This window comes from Lichenostomus cassidix, chromosome 1Aa, assembly GCF_008360975.1.
Source record: "Lichenostomus cassidix isolate B80296 chromosome 1Aa, HeHo_3.0, whole genome shotgun sequence".
Taxonomy (NCBI): Eukaryota; Metazoa; Chordata; class Aves; order Passeriformes; family Meliphagidae; genus Lichenostomus; species Lichenostomus cassidix.
The window spans coordinates 8,152,669-8,174,400 of NC_139480.1; positions in this window are offsets into that span (position 1 = coordinate 8,152,669).

The following is a 21,732-nucleotide window of genomic DNA, read 5'->3' on the forward strand; positions in this document are numbered from 1 at the left end:
AAAAAGTCTCTTGGCTGGGAAGAAAGGAAGAGATTACAAAAGCATATAATCTCCAAATTACAAATTCCAAAATGAAAAGTCACATTAAATGGACTGACAGCAAGGATTATGATTAATATCCCACTTCTGACCAATAAAGACTCTGTTTTCTCTTAAAGTGAAATTTATCACTCTGCCTAGCACAGGAATTGTAGGTTTTTTTTTTTATTTGTAAGGAACAAGTGGTTCTTAGGTTGATTTTAAGAGTTAGGATGATTTTTCACTCCGTAATACAACTATTTATAGAGTAATAAGACTGAAGTATCTATTTGTACATGTTGTAGGTCACTGAGTTGATATTATAACAGAAATGTAGCTTAAATCTAGGTTTTGCGAGGCCTGCTGGTTTATTACATATTTCAGTTTTATATACAAAGGTAACTGAAACAAATGTATATTTCATTAGTACTGTAATACACAAGAAAACCTGACGGTTTGCCTCTTTTTTAAACCCATATAAAACTACAGAGTAAAATGTAAGATTTCAGAGAAACAAAGTCTGCAGCACGCTATGGAAAGTGCAAGGGTGTTAATGCAAGGTTCAGTAATCTGAAGTGTCTTACTTAGAAGTCTCTCCTGAATGAGGACTGAGATTCACCACTCCACTGAAAATGTGCTTAAGGCCAACAGAGTGAGTTTGCAGACAGCTTAGAGAAGCTATGGGCTGCGCAGTGGTTGATGCAGAGCAATACACAATAGGCAGCTCTATGCTTGTTAATTTAAACTCAATAATAGCTTTTTAATGCATGCATTTCTAGATGATTTGCAACAACCATTGTCCTTAAAGACTATGCTGACATTGTGCTTTGAAGTTACCCTCAAACCAAGTTGATCACCCATCCATCTTGGGCTGTCTCAGGTGCACCTTTGGCTCTAGAGTGTCTCGCAGCCCTCAAGGTGTTTTCAGGATGGGAATAACTGGGGAGAAGAAAGGATTGTTCATTTTTAAAGTCAGACATTGCTGTATCTATCCACAGTTACAGGGCGAGAGTAATTTTCGAGAAAAAAAAATATCTCTAGGCAGGAAAATAAATAGGCTGACTGGTCTACCTCCTGTTCTAGCCTTCAGCACAGCACCCTGTGTTGCAGGGGATTTATGGAAGGTTAAGGAGGCTAATTTGTTAACAGACGGTCAGCATGTTATTTCCAAGGACAGCCGCATCGCTGCTCTCAAGGATGCTTGTTTCCCAGTCCCATGCTGTGTCCATTAGACCACTGAGCTTCTGACCCTTTGCTGGGAAAGGTCTCAGGGTACTGCTGGCCTGAAAGCTGATGCCAAATCCCAACTGCGGCAGTAGCATTCTGCTCACCTAAATTCCACCTGCAGTTGCAATTGGATATGGTATTCTTCATTTCCGAGCCTGAACTCTTGTTTCTGTGTTACCAAGCGCTGCTAAACAGCTGCTGTGCTCCCCCTCTCCCTCCCCTGCGTTCCCCCACTCCCTCCCCGCAGGTGGCTGCAGTTGATAATGTCTCATGTAGGATCAATCTTGGTCCCATTGAAGTAAGTGGGAATTCTGCCAGCATGTCCCAGATCTGGCTCCGCATCCAGCTGGTAAAGCACTTCCAGCTCCTGCAGGAGAAGAGGTGCTCTGCACAGCCTGGCTGATTAGCCACGTTCATTAGCAGAGGCGGGTGTCACAGGGAGAGAAAGAACGAGAGAAATCCTTCAGCTTCCTTCTGACACCACAGGCTCAGTAAGAGCTTAAATGCAGCATTGGTTTGTGTGCACTCAAGGAAACAAAAGCTAATTAAGCTGAAATCTGTCATTTTCTCTGTAAGAGTTTAGCAGGGTCAGACTTCAAGACAATTAGTGATGAGTCTCAGGAAGACGCACACAAGCTCTTCTGTAGCTGCTCAGAAACATTTCCAGCACTGATTGGCTTCCTGAGCTCCCCCTGCTCCACTTTTTTCCACGTGTGATGCCTCCTTTCAGGCCCTTGGAATCCAGGAGGGCTGTTAGCTGAGGAAGTCTGTGCTTAAAGTAAGAGCTATGAGGTAAAATCCGGCCCTTCATGATTCTAATGGCGGAAAGTGTTCTGGGACGTGCTCACACACAGAGTCCATATGTACTGTGAAAACAAGCTAGCAGGCTGTTCATAATAATTTCTATTTCTGCAATGTAAAACATGGTTCAGGGGATACTTAGGGGTTCATATATTTTGCACCACTGAGTCCACGTAGTTACTGTGCAGAGTAATAAGGGATAGTGTTGCACAACCAGAGAACCTGCAGTTCCCAAGCATATTTCTGCAGGAATGCTCATCAAATACTGAACAAAAATGAACACCAGCTCAGACAGGACAATTTATGAATTGCTAATACATCTTATCTCCCTCCCTGGTTTTGCTTTAAATTCTTTATAACAATTTGTAACTGAACATATAAATGGAAAAAGTTAGCAAGCAGTTTTAAGAGTTGCTAGATGAAACTGAAGTGTTGTTAGGACAGGAAATGACAAATCTTTACTCTTTGGCCAATGTTTGATTCTTTGCATTACAATAAAACTGTTAATGGCTATCATTTTTAACATCTTCCAGTGTCTCAATTACATTTCATTACAATTACATTTTCCAGTGTTAGGTGCATTTCCTCATGCAGGAAGGAGCAAGCTGCTCCTTCTCTGCTTCTCTCACAGTGTTCTTAACTTTCTCCCAAGAAAACTTGGCTGTTGTTTTTTCCTTCATAAAGAAAACAACCATGAACACTCAATGTTTGGACTGTATCTGCTAACATGTACTAGACTTGCTTGTCTCTGTGGATGGAGCAATGTCAGGGATTTCAAGTTGAGCACAGGTGTTGCCATGTGCAGCAGTGAAACTGTTTTAGATTTGGAAGTCGACAGCTTGGGCATATAGGAGACTTTTAAAAATACTCACATGAGAGTGATTGTCATTAAGGTTTATTATTTAAGGAAACACATTTTGTTATTAAATCAAAGTAATCTACATTTTGGGTGATGCTACAACACAGAGATGGGTAGCAAAATGAAATTGTTGCTGCCCTCTAAGGAAAAGCCCTCAGATGTCAACAGCTAAGGTAAACTGCTCCCTCTCCTGAAGCACAGTAGTGCACCAAAGCTTTTTGAAGAACAGTTTTTCAGATTAGTAATAAGAAAGTTGGAAACACTGATAATTCTCCTATAATGAAGAGAAGACTAGAAATACCCTGTTTCTTAATCTGATACAAGTCAGGTATTTGCTGCCAGGTCAGCAAATCATAATCATATTCTCATGGAATGTACTTTTAGTAAAGTATGTTGCATGAAACAGGCTGTGCTGCTTTCAGTTGGGGCATATTGCACCTTTCACTTCAGATTATTTTTTTTGTGGAAAGAAATAGTAGAACATGACCAGGCAACAACCAACCCTTCTAAGTCTGCATATTGTTTCTTTTTTCTCTTTCCCCTCCACCTGGTAAGTATTTTTATTTCTTGTTTTATTTTTCCCTTTCTTGTTTCTCAGGAGATGTCATATTCTCATGTGGAGTATATTTCAATGTGCATTCCTGGTTGTAGGACTTAAAACACGTTGAAGGGGGTAACAATGTTTCCACTTAATACTGTCTAAACTCCATTTTGTAGAGGTGCCTTTATCTCAGGAATTCATAATTCCCTTGGTGCATACTTCATCTTCCCTCCTTGGTCCTTTTCCATGTCACTAAGACAGGCTATGAAGGTCCTCTTTGATAAATGAAAATGCTCTGGAATATGAGTGGTAGGAAGCACATGCTGTTTTATGCACTGATGCAACTCCATTCTGTTCCTATTAAACAAATTTTTTTCATCATGAGTGCTCTTGTCCTTTTTCTGCACACACAACACTAAAACTTCTGGGTTTTATTTTCTAGCTTTTGTTGTTTGTGATATATGTTCTGCTTTTGTTTAGACTGGAAGGAGACCTTTTTTATTCGTAACAGAATGTAGGATTACATTTATATATAGAAGTTATTTGAAAGGGGAAAACAATACTAAGAAACTGTCAGAATTTCAGACATAATACGAGAAGCTTGTTTGGTGCAATGTGCAGCCAGTTGGTTAAATGAAGCAACAGGAACACAAAGACCAGGAAAGTATGTGTGGAAGGCAGCTGCATGTCTCATGCTATGTTGCATTGTGTCATACACCATGGTTTTTTAAAGATTAATCTTTTTATTTGCATAATATGTTTAATCAGGAATCTGAACTTTGGCTGAGGCACACGTATAAATAATTACAATAACAGGAGCAGTTTTAGAAGCATGTTAACAGCAATATATGTGTTAGGAAATTTGAGAAGATTTAGTGCTCTTCTTGGATAGTGATTTGATCTGCGATATTTGCAGGCGACAGAAATTCAAAACGTAGACCCTTGATCACAGCTTTTGGGGAGCAATGAGAGATACATGTGTGATGCACTTTTAATGACAGATCCTTAAACATACTGGAACAAGGCAAGTCCTAAACTAAAGTGACTAGGACTGTTTCGTAATGAGTCATAAACAGTGGTGTTTCAAGGATGGTAGAATGAATAAAAAATTTTACACTGAAATGAAAATTATAGAAATTTTTTCCTTTCTCTTGATAAGGAACTAATGGAAATGATAATGTGTTTTCTGTTTTCTATTATTTGGGGAGAAATACATCTGTGAATGTGCCAAGTGTCTGTTCAAAATAAGAAATAAGATGTACAGATGTTGAGTATTTGGCCTATGTCTTTGTAGATATTGTTGCAGAAGCACATTATTTAAAAGGAAAAAATAAAAATCTTTCAAAGCCTTTTCTGAAATGCTGTTTTATAGACCATACACAAGGATCTTATTTTATTACAAAAGATATTCTATCAAAGGCTATTGGCAAAAGCCATCATTATCTGGCTGTGTCATTTGTAGCTTTACTTCCCATTGAAATATGGGATCCATCTGCTCACTGATCTCAGGATAACAGCCGTCATTCCCACTTGCTTATCATAAATGATATATCTGAAAGTATCTGAAATGTGATGGAGTACAATCCCAACCCCTGGTCAGTTTCTTAAATAATTCATAGTTATCTTAATTTAGGACAGGCTGATATGCCTCCAGCATACTGATTGAATTCCAGCTTCAGTAAATTCAGTTTGATCCACTTGAAATTTCCAAGGTATGCCTAAAATTCACATCCTCCTTTTTTTTTTCTTTTTTTTTTTTTTTAATAGGCTATTTACATTGGTTCCCCATTTTGTTGCTGTTTTGATGCATTTGAATCTGCTCATGTTTTAGCTTACTGTTGTGCTGTTTGTTAAACCTTAAAAGGAGTGTATCACAGAGTCTGAAGACTCATAGCTTTGAAATCTGGCACACTAAGCACCAAATCCATCACTAAACAGCTACCTGGAAGTTGTTCACAGACTAAATGAATTTGAACGTCACTAAAAATTGTAAGTTATTTCTCTGTTGCCATGTTGATCCGTTCGCAAATTCCAAGATGCCTATATATAACATTGGCTAAATAAGAAAACTTAATTTAGAGTTTGACCTGGGAATATGGAGTCTGCACCCAAAATGTGGTGTTTTGCACTCTCATTGGTGTGGGTGATATCATACACAGCCAGAATTCCAACGGCAAAAGGGAAATTTTACTTATCTCTGGTGTGATTCTTAGGTTATCTCAAACTTCTTCCTGTAAATGGATCTCATTCAACAGTCATTAACTCCCCATCCCTCTTCCCAAAACCATGTCCAACCTTATAAAGAAGCTAAACTCCCAGAATTTCAAATGATGTTTTAGAGCTCTGAAGAATCATTTGGATATGACTATCACCAGCTTTGCTTCAGTTAACTGCTATCAACATAGTTGTAGCTGCTCTGCTTAGCCAAAATTGTTATTCAAAGTTTTTTTCACTCAAAAACCTTCTCCTGATGAGCCCACCCGTGAGGTGCTAGTGAGCATTATTTATGTGTGAGTGACACAGAAATCTGCTGAGAATGGCCAAGTGCTGTTGCCTTTGGTTCTCTGTTAACTGCACACAACCAGTGATCTCTCAAACTCCATACTGAAATTGCCCAAATCATGTGTTGAAGATAAATTACTAAAGAAATGTCCTTTTATTATTCAAAATTCCTTCCAAATTAATTGTATGGAGTGATTTGAGAAAGCTAACAAGATATAATACACCTGGAGCCCCTATCAGCTGAGAGAACATTCTTAAGGCAGTATGTGTCAGCAAAGTACAAAATTATTTGTGCTACAGAGAGATTGCTGCTTGGTGCATTCATTTAACACATAATGCAGCACATGGGCATGGTCATAAATTCATTTTGCTTGAAAATGGAAAAAAAAAGCCCCAGAACTGCACATCTATTCCATGTGACTTGACAAAAGACACACTTGGATTGCATAACTTTAGAATCCGATTTTGCTGTCTGACCTGTGCTAATAGGACTCTATTAAGTCAGTTGTCTTCTTGAAATCTTTTGACCTCCCCATGATTAGTTAGGAGATGATGTAAGTGGCATTGAAGAAATGGGTTATAAGTCACAATCTGACATTATTGCTCACTAAGAATCTTCTGCATCAGAAAATAATTCAAATGAGGCAGCTTGTGTCCTATACCAGCATTTCAAAAGGCTTGGGCAAATTTCAGCTGAACTTAAACCTAGAGCTTTCATTGTTATTTCCCAAACTGTAGGTGATGGATCCAATTTTAATTTAAAAGCTTCAAACTGAACCATGTAGATGGAAAATTAAAAAAAAAAGAATCCTACCAATTATTTAAAAATATTTGCCAAAAAATTCATTTTGTGATTCCTTCTGTGGAAGATTTTTTAAATGTGGTGTGTCTCATTATTTCATTGTTTTAAATGTCAAGAAGTCTAAAAATCAAACAGCTCCTCTGTTGCCTGGGATGAACTGGGGAAGAAAATGACAAAAGCTAAACTCTCATTTGTTGACCAAAATGTAGCTTTTGCTGAAGCACTTTTTTCATGTGTTTGTTTATTTTGTTCTAAGCAGCAGTGATTTAGTATTGAACAAAGAATATTTCTATTTGCTTTGGAGTGCAAGAATAAGAATCCAGTGGAATGATTTGTTGATTTACATTAAGACATTGCCACAAACTGTGAATTCAGTTCTTCCAGGGAGTCTGACTTCAAAGAAAAGATTTTCAGAACCATGGCATTAAACAATTGCTAGCATGATCATAGAGAATTGACAGAAATACTTTCCTTTTTCTTATTTCCAGCTAGGAAAACATGGCTAAGCATCATTCCAACTCTTTGTAGAAACAGATGGTTTGTGATAGCGAAAGACTATTTCAGACTGAAATATGCTCACTTTTTTTTTCTTATCATTCTTATCATTTTTGCCAACTGTCCTTCATTATAGTAATTTGTGTGCATATTTTCTATGGAGTCTTCTTTCAAAAACATAACCCAGACCTTTAACATTTTCTGTGCTTCTGTGCTGAATCAAATCAAACCTGGGTCACCAAAGGAAAGATGCTTGTATTTTCTGTGTGTGCATTTTGCCACCCTGTTCATATCATTTTAAAAATCTAGTTAAATCCACACAGACTGGTTTCATTTGTGCATTTAACCTCTGCAAAGGTAAGACCAATAAAGATTATATCCAACTGTCACTGTGTTAGATCAAAATCTCAGGCTAAACATATGGTACAGAGAGGTTTGGATATATAACCCTTGAATTTGGATTTGTGGCATAGAATTTCTGCTCTTACTTGGTAAAAGATGTGACTGTCAACAGTGCAATTTTCTCAGCTTATGTAGCTGTGAGTCTGGCATGGTGATATATCAGTATACATTATAAATAGAAAAAGACCAGGCTTTAGTGTGCACTCTTTCCAAATGCCCACCAGTAACAGTGAATAATTTAGTAATTAGACATGTCTTTATCGAATATAGAACAATTTTTCTAATTCTTACTATCCCTGCAGGATAAATGGTGGCTGACAGCAGAAGCCTTTTAGTTGTTTAATTTCTATAGGAGAGTATGGAATTGTAAAATGCATTCCTATTGAGTTCCTTTCACTAAAGCCCCCAACTTCTGGAGACAAAGGACAATGTCAGGAGGAAGGGCTAATCTATTTTAGTATGGCAATTCCTATGAGAATAAAAATCTCCCTTGAGTTAATTGTAAAAATAATATTAAAAATAAATCTTAAAAAGAAACTTTTAAATTTATTTAAATATCCTCCTTTCTTCTGTCATTTTTACCAAAACCCAGCACTGTGGCTGTAATGAAAAGGAAAAGGAAAAAAAAATAACAGATCAGGTAAAAACATGGAATTGGAAGAAAAACAAAAATATTTTTTGCTTAAGTATTTTTTTCTTGTTTTATTTTTTGGTGGTTTTTTTTTGTTGTTTGGTTTTTTGGGGTTTTTTTTTTGGTTGTTGTGTTTTTTAGTATGCTGGCTTTTACTCTGGATTTCAACCTGGATTTCTTCTCTCTAGTAAGCTTCTTGAGTGAGGAGAAAAGAAATTGGGGGACAGAGAAAATACTAGAACTCAGTAAGGTACTCAGAAAGGCAGTATTTCAGAAGAACAAATGGAAAATTCTGATTTGTAAAAGGACTCAAATTTAACATTCATTATGTTTATGTGGCATAATAAATAGCAAAATCTTTCCATTACTGATCTTTCCATACTGATTTCCAGGCTGATTTTAATAATAAGGGAAAGCTTCTTATTCGAGGATAGTTAATCTCACTCACAGATTTTTTTATAGATCACAGGCGAGCTTTTTTTCATAATTCATGTTATTAATGTAGATTCCATCTTCCACTGTGAACTTATACTAAGTTGAGTAAGTATTTAGATAACCCTCAAAGGCAATATTTTCCTGCAGACATTTGACTATTGTGGAATGAATCATTAAAGCAGTTTACTTTAGCAAAAAGAAAAAAAATAAAGACTATTTCTGAAAGAGAAGTTTTCATTCCCATGCTGTTTCAGAATTTATTTGCCTATTAATGATTCCATAATAACTTAACTGGTCCCATTCCATTCCTGATTCATCCAATAACTTCTTTGAAAGTTGGAAGGCTAATTGCAAAAGTGATTATTTATAATATCTGAGTGCTTTATTCAGGGGGCCCATTAAAAGCATAAACACTGGGGACAGAGAAAGGTTACAACTGTTTTAATGAAAAAGAACATATGAAAGTTTTATACAAATATCACTCCTAGACTTATCCAGATTTTAAATAAAAACTTCTAATGAAAATAATGTTTTCCTTCAGAGTATCCAGTATGCTTTATACGAACCAAACCAGACTATTTTACTCCCAATATAGCTGTTCCACTTTACTTGACAGTGTTGTCAAGATTTTCTTGTGGTATCTGCAAAATCAAGTGTTTTCTTAAAGCCATGCTGTTTAGTGAAGCAGTGAGAATTTCAGCTTGTACTTTACAAAAAAAGAAGGGCCCCAAAACCCACTACTTCATCTTCAAGTGATTTTTGTTTGGTTTGTGGTTTGGCCTTCTGTTTTTAAAGAATCATACCACTGGTAAATCAATGTGGTGACTTAAATATTTTGCATTTGCACTGTTACCAATCTGCTTTTAGATGAATATGGCACCTCTGAGGGCCAGCAGGACAAGTGACATTCTTCACCATCTGCTCTTCCCTTGGACAGACTGGATCATCCAGAAGAATTTTATTTATCACAGCCATGATTTATTTGTGAAATGATGAACTGTTTAAAAAATGATGGTTTTTACTTTCATATGTTTCACTTTTTTCATGGTATTTAAAAACCAAACAAAAACCACCCTTTGGTTCTCATTGCAATTCTTCACTAAGAGATAGGCAACACTTTTGATTAGTTTTTTGCTGTTAAAGGTGATATTTTGTAAAGACAGAAAAGCCTTGCTATTCTGTTTCAAACTATTTAAGTTTTAGTTTCACATAAGATGATTTTGGATGGAAGGAAAAAAGAAAGCAGAGGCCTGTTTAACCCTCCTTTCTTTCTGCATATTGGTCTTTTGCGTTAATGCACAATGGCACTGAGGAGGGATGAGACTTCAGTTTAATCCATCTGCAACAGACTGATTTTGCATGTGTGCAGAGCCAAAAAGATGATTTGGAAATCTGAATATTTCATATCCTATGCCCTACGTGCACATTAAAACAGACTAATGTTTGAAATCATCCTTTGAGACAAGGTCATAAAGATTTAATTTCCAAAGTGTTGTTTTCATACAACTTGGAGTTTTGCAGCTTGTGTGAAGTTTTGTTTTCCTTTCTAAAATAAACAGTTGTGAACAATATCAATTCCAATCTCCTGTGTACACCCAATCCTGAATATTTTCTACCCTCATTAGAATAATTTGTATTTTGGGGTATTCAGTGCCTTTAAAGTATTCTCACAGTGAATTAATATTTTCCTATTAGGTAAGAACATTCTAGTGCAGTTTGCTACATTTTTTCTTTAATTTGACTAGCACTCTAATTTTTATATCACTTGCTGTTCTGACCCATGACAATGCCCTCTTTCTTTTGCTTCCCAGCCTTTGCACAACACCAAACCTGAGACTTTGCATGAGCCACTCATTCCTCTACTTTGCAGTGCCAGGTCTGTGCTGTGTCAGTAGGCACAAGTGGGGGCTGTGTGGAGACAGTGAGGAATAGAAACCTCTGTGGATGCACTTGGGAGGACAGGGACATTGCCTGAGGACAAAGACAAGGACATCCCTGAAATTTGAAGAGAGCCAACCCTTCAGCACATCTGTCTGAGTGTTTTATGCCACATCCCTCAGGCTACATCTGAGAAATAGCCAAACTATGGCACGTAATGCCAGTAAGATCTGAACAAGAATCCACATCTGGAATGTAGATGGCCTCCTGCAGAGTTAGGTAGCCCAGACATCTGTATCAGGATACATCCTGGAGCAAAAACATACCCTTACATAGGGAACAGCGCAATGTCTTGACCTTGGAAACATTCATTATGGTTAGAGAGGGAATTTTTAGACAGAATATTCTTACCAGCCCTAATTTTTAGTTGATGGGTAGGCCAGGGGATAGCTTGTGTTTGATGTGGGGAGGAGGAAGCCATGGCAAAACTCTCCACTGAGCTCCTCCTGGGAGAGCAGAAATGAATTGCATGTGAGAGATGTTAGTTACTCCATGAATAATTGGAAGGGCCTCAGATACAACAGTGATGAGAGCACTGTAAGAACCCATGGAGAGTGTAATCATGAAGGTAACAAAAGATGGGGGGTGCTCAGCTTCAGAGCAACATGCCAAGAACATGATCTAAGATGTTAAACTGGCTAAAATATCAACAGATCAAACTGAGCGAGGCTGAGACATAATGTCATCCTTCAAACTGCAGATTTGGGACTGAATTTACACTTAACAGTTTGATACTCTTCCCACTGAAGTCTGTGGCAAGCTGCCAGCTGACCTCAGTGGGAACAGACTTAGGCCAGAAGCTACTGTGCAAGGAGAATTCATAAAGTGCTGAATCGATGCATTAGAAATAAAATTCACAGTTTGCATGCCAGAGAACAGGGAGAAGGGCAGGAAGAACCTCACAAATATCTAAACCAAAGGATAAAGGACACCATGCAATCTAGGATGGAGAGTCAGTGCACCAGGCAGTTGCAGAAGATAAGGTAATAAAAGATGGACTAGAGAAAGAGAGTGAAACCAGCGTCAACATCTGCTTTGTAAGAGAACATTTTGATTCTCCAGCCAGTCAAGTGGCACAGCAGAGGTGTTCTCACAGTGGCAATGCAGTGCTGGAGTAGCCCTGCAGAGGAGATGTTCAATGGAATATCGAAACCAATTGTACTTATTTCTGTTAGTGAGGGCATGAATGAGAATTAAAAATATGCTGATTTGTTATGGAACTCTTTACTCTTGTGGCCACTAGGATTAACCACAGTAATCATATGCAAATTCTGAATAAAAGATCCACCTACCTGAAAGAAAGGATAGAGCAATGAAGGCTTGAAAGCAACTATAATACTGAAAAAACACTAGTAAAGAACCAAAATAATAAATCCATGTTTTTAAAGAAGAAAAAGTGCTAATGTAAAACAGGGCTCCAGCACTGATGTCAGCTAATGCTGTGACCTGCACTTGGGGGAAATCAGCAATGATAGAAACAACCTCAGCACTCCAACCAAATAACAAATGACATGTAATGTGATTTGATTGAACAGTTTAAATTAAAATGTCACATTACCAACAACCTATGCTTCTCTGAATGAATACATTAGGAAATTGTCACAATGGATCTGCCTTGGAACACGGCACAGCAAATGGAAATCACCACAAATGGAAATCACCCAGGACACTGCCATTGTTATCATTAATTCCAGGCATTAGCTTCTTGACTTTGATGTGTGTTTGAGCTCTTCAGCCTATTAGCTTCCACTTCCTATGAGTGCCCAAGCATTCCTAAGAGCAGCTTTTCATGGAAATCTCCCTGGTATGTGCGATCACTGCAGCATGGCTCACCCATCACTGGACCATGTCATGGGGTTACCAGAGCCTGTGGTGATCCACACTGGCCCTGCTGGGACACCAGGGTGGCACAAGGTGACTAACTCTGGCAGCATGACCATGGCAGGTTTATTTACTCCATTATGTTGTCCAGAGCCCTTGATCTGGGTCTCCTCTTTCATCAGAAGTGGGCTAGCACAGGATTTTGCCTACATAGGAACCACATGTTCCTAGCGAGCTGTATTTTTATTAGCAACCAAAATTACTAGTTGTTTGTGTTGTTACTCTTGAACTTAGTTTTAGAAGGAAGTTTGTCAGCATTTTTGGTACAGAAGATTGAAAAAATATGGTATCTGCAAAATAAAAACAATTAGTTCATAAAGAATGTATAATTTCTGAAGTATATACTTACCTGAGGTAAGACATACACATTAACCTCATTTTTTTAACATATATATCTGAAATCAAATGTCTTATTGACTTTAAAAATCAAAGTTTTTCTTTGAAACCAATGCTTTTATTTTTTCATGCTTAATTTTCAATGTCAGTTTTTTTGTTCATTACTTAGGACAGCACAAATCTGTAATATGCTTTAATTTAAAAAAATATATTTTCATTTTTTTTTCTGTCTGAATTTAGGTGTGACAAGCAATAGCAGAATCCTCAGCGGAGTTTGTTCTATGGAGGTGAACTAAACACTACAGGCTTCAAATTTATCTGTGACTGTTTGGCTTCAGTGGACTGAATTGTCTTCTTGTCATTTATCAGTATTTGTGGGCAAACGGGGAAAAAATAGCCCAATAAAAAAGCATTATTGGCTCTTCTACATTGTGGATGAGCTAATATCAGTTGAAACTGAGGAACATTTCTATAGTTATTGGAATATTTAATCTGTCTTTATAAATCTGAGTACAGAAACATGATGGACATCTATAAGAAGAGCAGATAACAAGATGAAGGATCAGAGGCTTAACCAATTGCTCCCTGATGTCAAACTGAGAACGAGCAGAAATAATCATTTTGGCATCAGACAGGAAAAGTCAAAGGTCAGGATTTAATGCTGTCACAGAAGGATTCTTCAAATAAGCCAAGCAGGTGCTTACTAAAGCATGATTATTTGTTGTGTTTAGGGATTCAGAGAAAAGCATGATGTGAATGGGAATGCAAGATCTCCATGTAAAAACAGGGAGAACTGTCTTAACTAGAAAATCTTTCCCACAATAATTTTTTACTTGAACAAGTCCGTAGAAAGTAGGTGAGTAGGCCTCTCCTCTTTCCCACTTTTCTTCTCCTCAGCTAGTAAGATTTATGTTTAAAGGATTTTCCTTTTTACAGTGAAATACAAACCAGTGTCCTACTTCTCTGGAAGCTGTTGAACAGGAAATGCAAAATTGCTCAAGTTACAGCTTGTCAGATCAGAAAGAGTGTCTTCATTTTTGTTCCAGCAGAGAACACCAAATGTGACTCCAATCATCAAGGATGTTCTGCTGCAGAACACCAGCAAATCTGTTGGCTGCATCAATATCCCCCAATGCAATAAGGTGTCTATTTGTGCAGTACTGCTTCTTATCAGTCAACACATCAGTGCCGAGTTGAATGGAATCTTGGATGAAGCTCCTGGATGTACAGATCTGTGCTTAGGATGCTGGTTCCCACAGAACATCAGAATCTCAGTTGTTAACTTGGCAATATGAAAAAATAGTCACTGCTTACAAATCCTCTGAGTATCCACATTCTATTGATAGTTGCCATGTGAGCTGGCTACATCTGCTTAGTTCAAAAAACTGTGATCACACGTTTCTCAATAGCTCCTAACGTATTTGTCTCTCTGGACTACTGGGAGAAAGGGAACAGAAGGGAGGAAATTACCAGTTCCTGCAGTATAATTTACCTGTGTCTGACACCAGTCTGGCTTTTGAATAAAAATAAAGCAGTCCTAGAGATATGTCAGTGCTTGAGGGTTAGGGGTAATGAGAAAGCAGATATAGCTCAGGTTAAAAATGGCTGGAGTATTAAGCATCAAGCCTGATACTGAAACACTGTTCAGTGACAAAACTTTGCAAATTAATTACTTCTGCAGTTATCCCTCATTCCAGAGAATGCCTGGGAGTGAGGGGTGGAATTTTAATAACCTCAGGCTGCTTCAGCAGGACAGGATAAACTTTTGAGGCCAGAGAAAAAAAGCTTTGCCCAATCTGTTGATTGTATCTTCAGAGTTCACTTGATTTCAAATTAATATGTATGTGTATATGCAAACTGTGTAACCAGCTGGAGGTTTCAGAGGTCGAATGTTTTGCCAAGTCTTGGAGAATGTCTCAAGTTTGTTTCTCCAAACTCTAATGCCATTAGAGGCAATAAAACAAATTCCCTGTAAATGTAATAGGAGCAAAATACATGCTCAGGATAGCTCAATATCTAGTGTGTTGAAAGCCAGGAGATTGAGGGAGAAAATGAGAGTCTAGAGACAGCAATTGGAAAAATAAATAAGAGAGTGAGACTGCCACAGGTGGCATTGGCCATGCCATCAATCTTGTCCTCAAACTTTGTAAAAATTGCAATTTCGGATATAAACTTTTAGATCCTTGAGGAAATCTCCTTTTTGATTTCTTAGATGCCCACACGATGTGCATGTGGAGCCCATGCTTGAGTATTTGTAAGTTTTCCATTTCTTAATTTTTTTCCTGCGTTTTTTCTTCATCTTTCTCCTCCCATACACACCTTACAGCATATTTCCCACATGCTGCAAACCAAGGGATGAATCTACAGAAGGACTTGGCCACCTGCTGCTTCTATTGACACCAGCTGGAGGGTTTAAATGTCCTGCTAATAAAGTTCCTGATGGTTTCTAAAATTATCAAATAAAGTAACAGTTTCCCATTTGAAGTAAGCAAGGAATTTTCCTGGTCCCTTTCCATGGCTCATTGTGTTGTCTATGTAAGACACCCAAATTGGAGCTGCTGGATTCCTTTGCATGAAATGAGTCATTGGGGGAAGAATATTATAGCAGAGGAACTGTTTTAACAGAACAGATCAGAAATCTATCTTATCCAGCATCTTGTCTCAATTCGGAACACTTCAGAAGAAGGTGTTAAACCCACTTAGTGCATGTGATATTATACAACAGGGGATATTTCCTCCTTATCCCATCTGGTGATCAATTTATACCCTGAGGCTTGTGGATTGAATTCAGATTGTAACTATTCAATACTTTCATTTTCAAGATCCAGAAAGAGTATATTTCTAAATGCTGCTACATCTGACTGCCAGACACAGCAAATCTGTAGTTTCAAGCAAACTTCCTATAGCACTTAAAAAAAAGGCAAAAGTCCAAAAAAGTAACCAAAATCAAAATAGAAATAGGCAAACAGTAAAAAGAAAACAAAACATACCATAAAAAAATCCAGCCTCAAAGCAGAAATGAGCTCATAGAGAAAAATAATCTTTCAATCTAAATTATTACTAGTCTTTTCACTTATATTTGAAAAAAAAGCCCCTGCAACTACTCTAAAATCTGTTTTTGTCTGAGTAATTCCAGGATTAACTTCCAATTATTTCAAGCTGAACCTCTGAATCATGTTCTTTTAACTAATGTTGTGACGCTGAAATTACGCATGTTTCCACTACTTGAAAGAAGAATAAAGGTTAAATGTCAGTGAAGATGTTCTACTTGTTGGGTGGAATCAGGACACGAAATGTTATTTTTTTCTCATGATTCTAGGGCCAATAATTCAGCAAGCTGTTGTAGTTGAGGATGCAACCTGCACTGAGGTCTTCCTTCCTTTGTTCTTTGTGGCTAATAGTTTCAAAAGAGGTGGGAGGATGATTGTGATCTAGTTCCATTAGATTCCACCAGTAAGTGGTTCCCAGGTCCTAGCCTCAGTTTTGAAAAGTCTGCTCATTAGTTTATCTAGAAGGAATTGTTCCCAAACTGCACATCAGTCCTCATTGTCACAAGTTACTGCAATGCTTGTCCTAAGAGTGGGCTCTGAAACTGTGTTCTAACCCACAGGAAATTCTGACATTTTGACATTTGTTTTCCTTCTGAATTGTTACATCAATATATCAAACAGTTTGAAGCTTTATGTCAAACAAACTGCTGAAATATTTCTGTCCTGACCTTATTAAAATGTTTTAAGGTACAGTTGTATTTTAAAGGGTATTTAGCCAGATAAAACAACCGTTCTGATGTGATCCTCAAAAAAAATTTTTTTTTTTAAAAATGTCATGTTCTCATGAAATTTTCAAGCTTATCTAGTCAATGTTTTTGCTGCAAAACTGCTCCTTCAGGAAAATTATAATAGTGCCTGCCTCTTCTATAGCTGATCACTGTAGTTTTGGACTGTCAAACTCTGGTGAAAACCTGTAAATTTATAATGCTATTGTCATGGATGTTCTTATTAAAATACAGATCACCTGAATCTTGAGTAATCAATCATAAATCTAAATAGTCAGTTCCAATAATATAGGGAGGACTTGACTGTTTGGTTTGAAATTAAAAGTATTTTGCATTTATCTGAGTTGTTAAAATGTTAGTCCAAATTCCACTGAAAATAAACTATGCCTAAAAATAAAGCATTTCAGCTAGTTGCAGAGGAGTTTTTTCATGATTTTTCTTCATGTGGCATGTGAAAATTTAGTTATTTTTAAGATTTGTGTTCTGTATGGTGTAATGCACTTGCCTCATCCCATTACAATCTCCATGACATCACCAGAAATTAGGAAAGTGTGAAAAGGTATGATTTGTCCTCAAGCCCTACAGCAAGTTAGGTTTTAATCAACATGTAAAAAGTATATGTGGTGCCACTGCAATGAAAAAAGGAATTACACAAATGGGAGACCTTTGCCTTTCAGAGCTAAGTACCATGAAGGTGGGTGTTAAAGGAGGCAGGATATTCAGGAGCAATCAGCACAGGGCTAACACCACTTCTGCTGAAAGCAAACAATCAGGTTTGGCCATAATCTGTTATGTCCTGTCCAAATAGCAAAGTGTCAAAACTGAAAAACATGGTCTGAGTGTCTTCATATTTCCTTGACTAAAAGTTTATCTTTACATTCTAGCAGTAATTTAGAGCAAGCCTTCTAAAATTGCAGTGCAATTTCTTAGAGGGGAATAAGTTACAGATGATGTGTTACATACCCAAGAGTTCCCACGTGGGGTTAAATGATACTCTCTGTGGCACCCACTTGTGCCATGTGCAGTTGGTCTTATCTGGAAAATGCAGATTGCTTGCCAGCAGGCATTCCTGGTCATTCAAGTCTGGACAAAATTGCACATGATGGAGAGGGCACATACTTTGATTTATGTCTGAGATACTCTTATACTCCATTACTCACACACTTTAATAGTAAAACACTGCATGAGCATGTATTGGAGGACAGAACTCATTTACTGCACAGTCCAAAGGGGAAGCATCAGGTTTTCTGGGTTGATATTTAGTACTTGACCAATGTAAAATCTTGTCAAAGCCAAGGAGCTGGAATGACTGTCAGCTGTGTCATCTTTGCTCCGACTTCCAGGCCCTTTCTGTAATTAGATATATTTTGTGCAGGGTACACTTGATACTCCAAACATGTCAGCTCTGTTAAATTAAATACAATCCAGGAGAGAAGGCAGAGAGCCTAGATATTGTGGCCAGCCTTGAAATCAAATGTTTAGCTAAGTCTTTTTTTTTTTTTTTTTTTTTCATTTTAGAAGGTTGCAAGTCAAATAGCTGACACATTTGTGGGTACTGCTGAGTCAGTTGGAATGTTACTGAATTATATTCTTGAGTCTAGTGAACTAGAAAACGTGGATTAATGGCACTGTGAGATCTTCAAAGACTGATTTCCAGCTAAGTATAGTTTATTGCTGTATCTGCTGATTCAGCTTAAAGAAAGTTTCCTGGTTTGAGCCTCAGAGTAAGAGATTTAAATATGCATTTTAAATGAATTCAAATAAGAGTCTATTGCTTCCCTGTGACTCTAAACTCACAAGGGGGCAGCTTTAAATTATAAAGCTAACGGGAGATCAGATATAATCCCTTTTCTCAGTGTCTAAAGCTGTCCTTTAAGTTCTTACTGGCCTACTCAGTCTGAAGCTGAGTGCTCAAATCAGCAACTTAAATAGTTTTAATAATATTCTGCCTGTAATATACCTTTATACGAAATATATGTACTCTATCATAGATTCATTAAAAAAAAAAAGAAGAAGAAAATAATTTCTGGAGAAGATATTTGATATTTAACATGAAGTATTGGCTCTTAAAAAAATTATGAAACACTGCTGTATTCATTTTCTTTCCCAGACTTCTCTAGACACAGCAAAGCTTTGGGTGTATATAGCTTCTAACTGAACTAGCAGTATTTCAGCAGCTAGACATAATCAGGGAACAGAGGCAGAGAAAAACTGAGATTAAATTTACCATAAATCCAGTTGTGAATCAAAGACAAAAGCAGGGCTAATAAAGTGTTGGAGACAAAATCCATGAAATCAAGAGTTTACACCACTTCAAAATCTGACCCTTATCTACTTCATTAAATAGTGTACAGTTTGCTGCCACTGATCCAACATTACAATCACATTTTTCTTCCTTTATAGTTTGCTATTATAATTTCTAGTCCTTCTAATATTGTCATTAACTCTTTATTAAGCATAAATAGGCCTAAAGTGAGCTCCAGGAAAGGTTCTGAAACTCACTTTTTTATGTAATGAAATGGTATTTTCTTGCTTGCTTGCTTTCCTGAGTTATTTCACTTTATCACATAGTTTGACTGTATCTGTCTGTCTATCTAATCTGAATGAGAGTTCGTTACATCTGAATGAGACTTTTGCTTAGTCTTTTAATTTCTGAAATAAAAAAGAAAGAAGAGGAAGAAAAAGAGAGAAAGTGCCACAACATTACAGTGGTCATTCAGGCTTCCTACTAGGTTACTAAGAAATAAATACACAACTAAGCCTGCTTTATCATTTAAAAACCTATAAAAACATTATAGCTGGCCACAATAGTCATAAAATTCTTTTGTAAATGCATGGGAAGTGTAAGGAAAGACAATACAAAAGGTGAGAGAGAACTGCAGAGAAAGACTGAGACACAGTTCTTACTTTTTAATAAGCCTCACAAATCACTTAATATCCTGTAAACAATGGTCACACCTCGGACTCCTGTCGAGCTCTCTCCCCACTGATATTGCCAGTGCTACACCTCTTATCCCTTTATTAACCTCACATTTTATGATCTGTTAGTCAGGGAAGCACAACTGCTCCACAGGCCATAAGCACAGCACCTGCCCAAGCACCTGAAACCCAAATTTCAGAACAGGACATGTGCTGCCTGGCAGTTAGGATCCCAGGATCCTGGAGCAGCCAGTGGAGCAGGAACAGCCTCAGCTGCTCGTGTGGGGCACACTTGGGGTTGGCTGGCATGGGAAGAGTGAGCAACTCCTGGGTTCAAACAGTTGCAAATTATCCAAAGGGAATAGGGGTGTGAATTTGTTGTGTGGAAGAGCCTCTCATGATATAAATGTAAAAGGCAGAGGGTCAGTGCTGTGAATACTAAGCCTAAATCCCTGTTCTTGCATGGAGCAGGAGTGTAGCTTTTGGCTCAGTAAAAATAAACTGTGAAAGTTCAAATGAGTTCTCTTATTTAAAGCTCAGGCGAGATAGCTTTGATATCCTGAATATTCTAGCCACCAACCAGTTCTGTAAAGGAATATGTTCTAGCTCTGAATGCCTCTGTCCCACCTCTTCTTTCTCAGATACTTCAAAAGCTCCAGCTATTGCTGAGATGTTGAATGAATATTCTTGCTAGAACACAAGTTATAGGAAATAGCTTCTTGGCAGCAATACATTGGACAGAACCTGTCTGCTGCCATTTCATTTGTTGGTTTTTTTCATTAGTATAAGTGTCCCTTGAAATAGCCTCATGGTTCTCTTATGCAGCATAATTTTAAGTAATGTTGTGAACATGAGGAACACTTCTGGCCATATTCCTTTCTTTAGGCAGGAGTATTGACAAAAGGCCAGAGAAAGGGAGCAGAAAAGCTGAACAAGTTCCACCAGTGGGGTTTGTGTTGTTCAAAAATGCAAGTCTCCTGCTCCAGCCATGGTTTATAATGGTGTAACTGGTGAGACTAGCCTGTGTTAGTGTATGAAGCAGGAGAAAGCTGTACTCTGATCTCTCCAACTCTTCATATCCCTGAGAAGTCAGTGTCTGAGAGCAGGGATTGGTGCAGCCTGCACCAGGAGCAGCAGCCTGAAGACAGAGAAGTGCCCTTGTGTCACCCTTCATGTGGAATGAGAGGCAGCCTGGCACTGACCTTGCAATGTGAGAGCTTGTTTGCTCCATGCAACTATTCCAGCAATTCTGCTCATAAGCTGCTGTGTGTTTCCTGCTCTCAGCATGGATCCTTCCTCACCTGTCCCTATCCTGCCCAGAACACCCAATGCCAAATTGGATCATGTAGAAATTTGGACTCATGGTTGTCCTGTGGATGAAATCAGGAGGATTTTCATGGTTTAATTGATGTTTTTTCCTGGTTTAGAAGTTACAAACTTGTGAAGAAAGACAATTTTCCAGCAGTAATATTTTAAGTGGTTTTCAGAGGAAACACTACTTCCCTGTAACCAACAAAACAATTCATTTAGTTTATGTGTTTTTGGGAATCCCTTACCAGACTTTAATTACTAAAACACACAGAATGAAATCCTGGTCTTTCCTAAGCTGTTAGCAGCCCTCCCCATGACTCCTCCAGGGCCAGGATTCCACCCTCTCACTGACATTCTTGCTTTGGCCTCCAAGCTTTGTAGCTGGCAAATTCATAACTGAATTGCTCATCTCAGCCCAGAGGGCATGGCTGTTGACCTCACTTTGACACAGCTGGTGTGGAACTCAAAGACATTTCAGGAAATTTCATCTGCCAAGAGGTGCTTTCTGCCACACTATCTATCACCTTAACAACTGCAGGGGAGTGAGTACATAATGTGCTTGACATTAGCACCTGTTTTTGTAACACTCCAGTTAAATACCAGATGCCAAGACTACTGGGTTTTATCCAAAATACTGCTTTACCCTCAAACCAGAAAATGCTGGAGAAGGAAATGAATTCCCAAAGAGAGTCAGCCTCTTTAATCTACCAGGGTGATTGGTTGTGAAAGACCACTGATTGCACCTTGAAGTTGAAATTAGTCGTGTTTAAATGCCACTGATTGGAATACCTGATTCCGTAAACCTAGATGAAGGAAAGATTGACAAAATATTCTAATCAGGAAAGCTGAGCATTACATT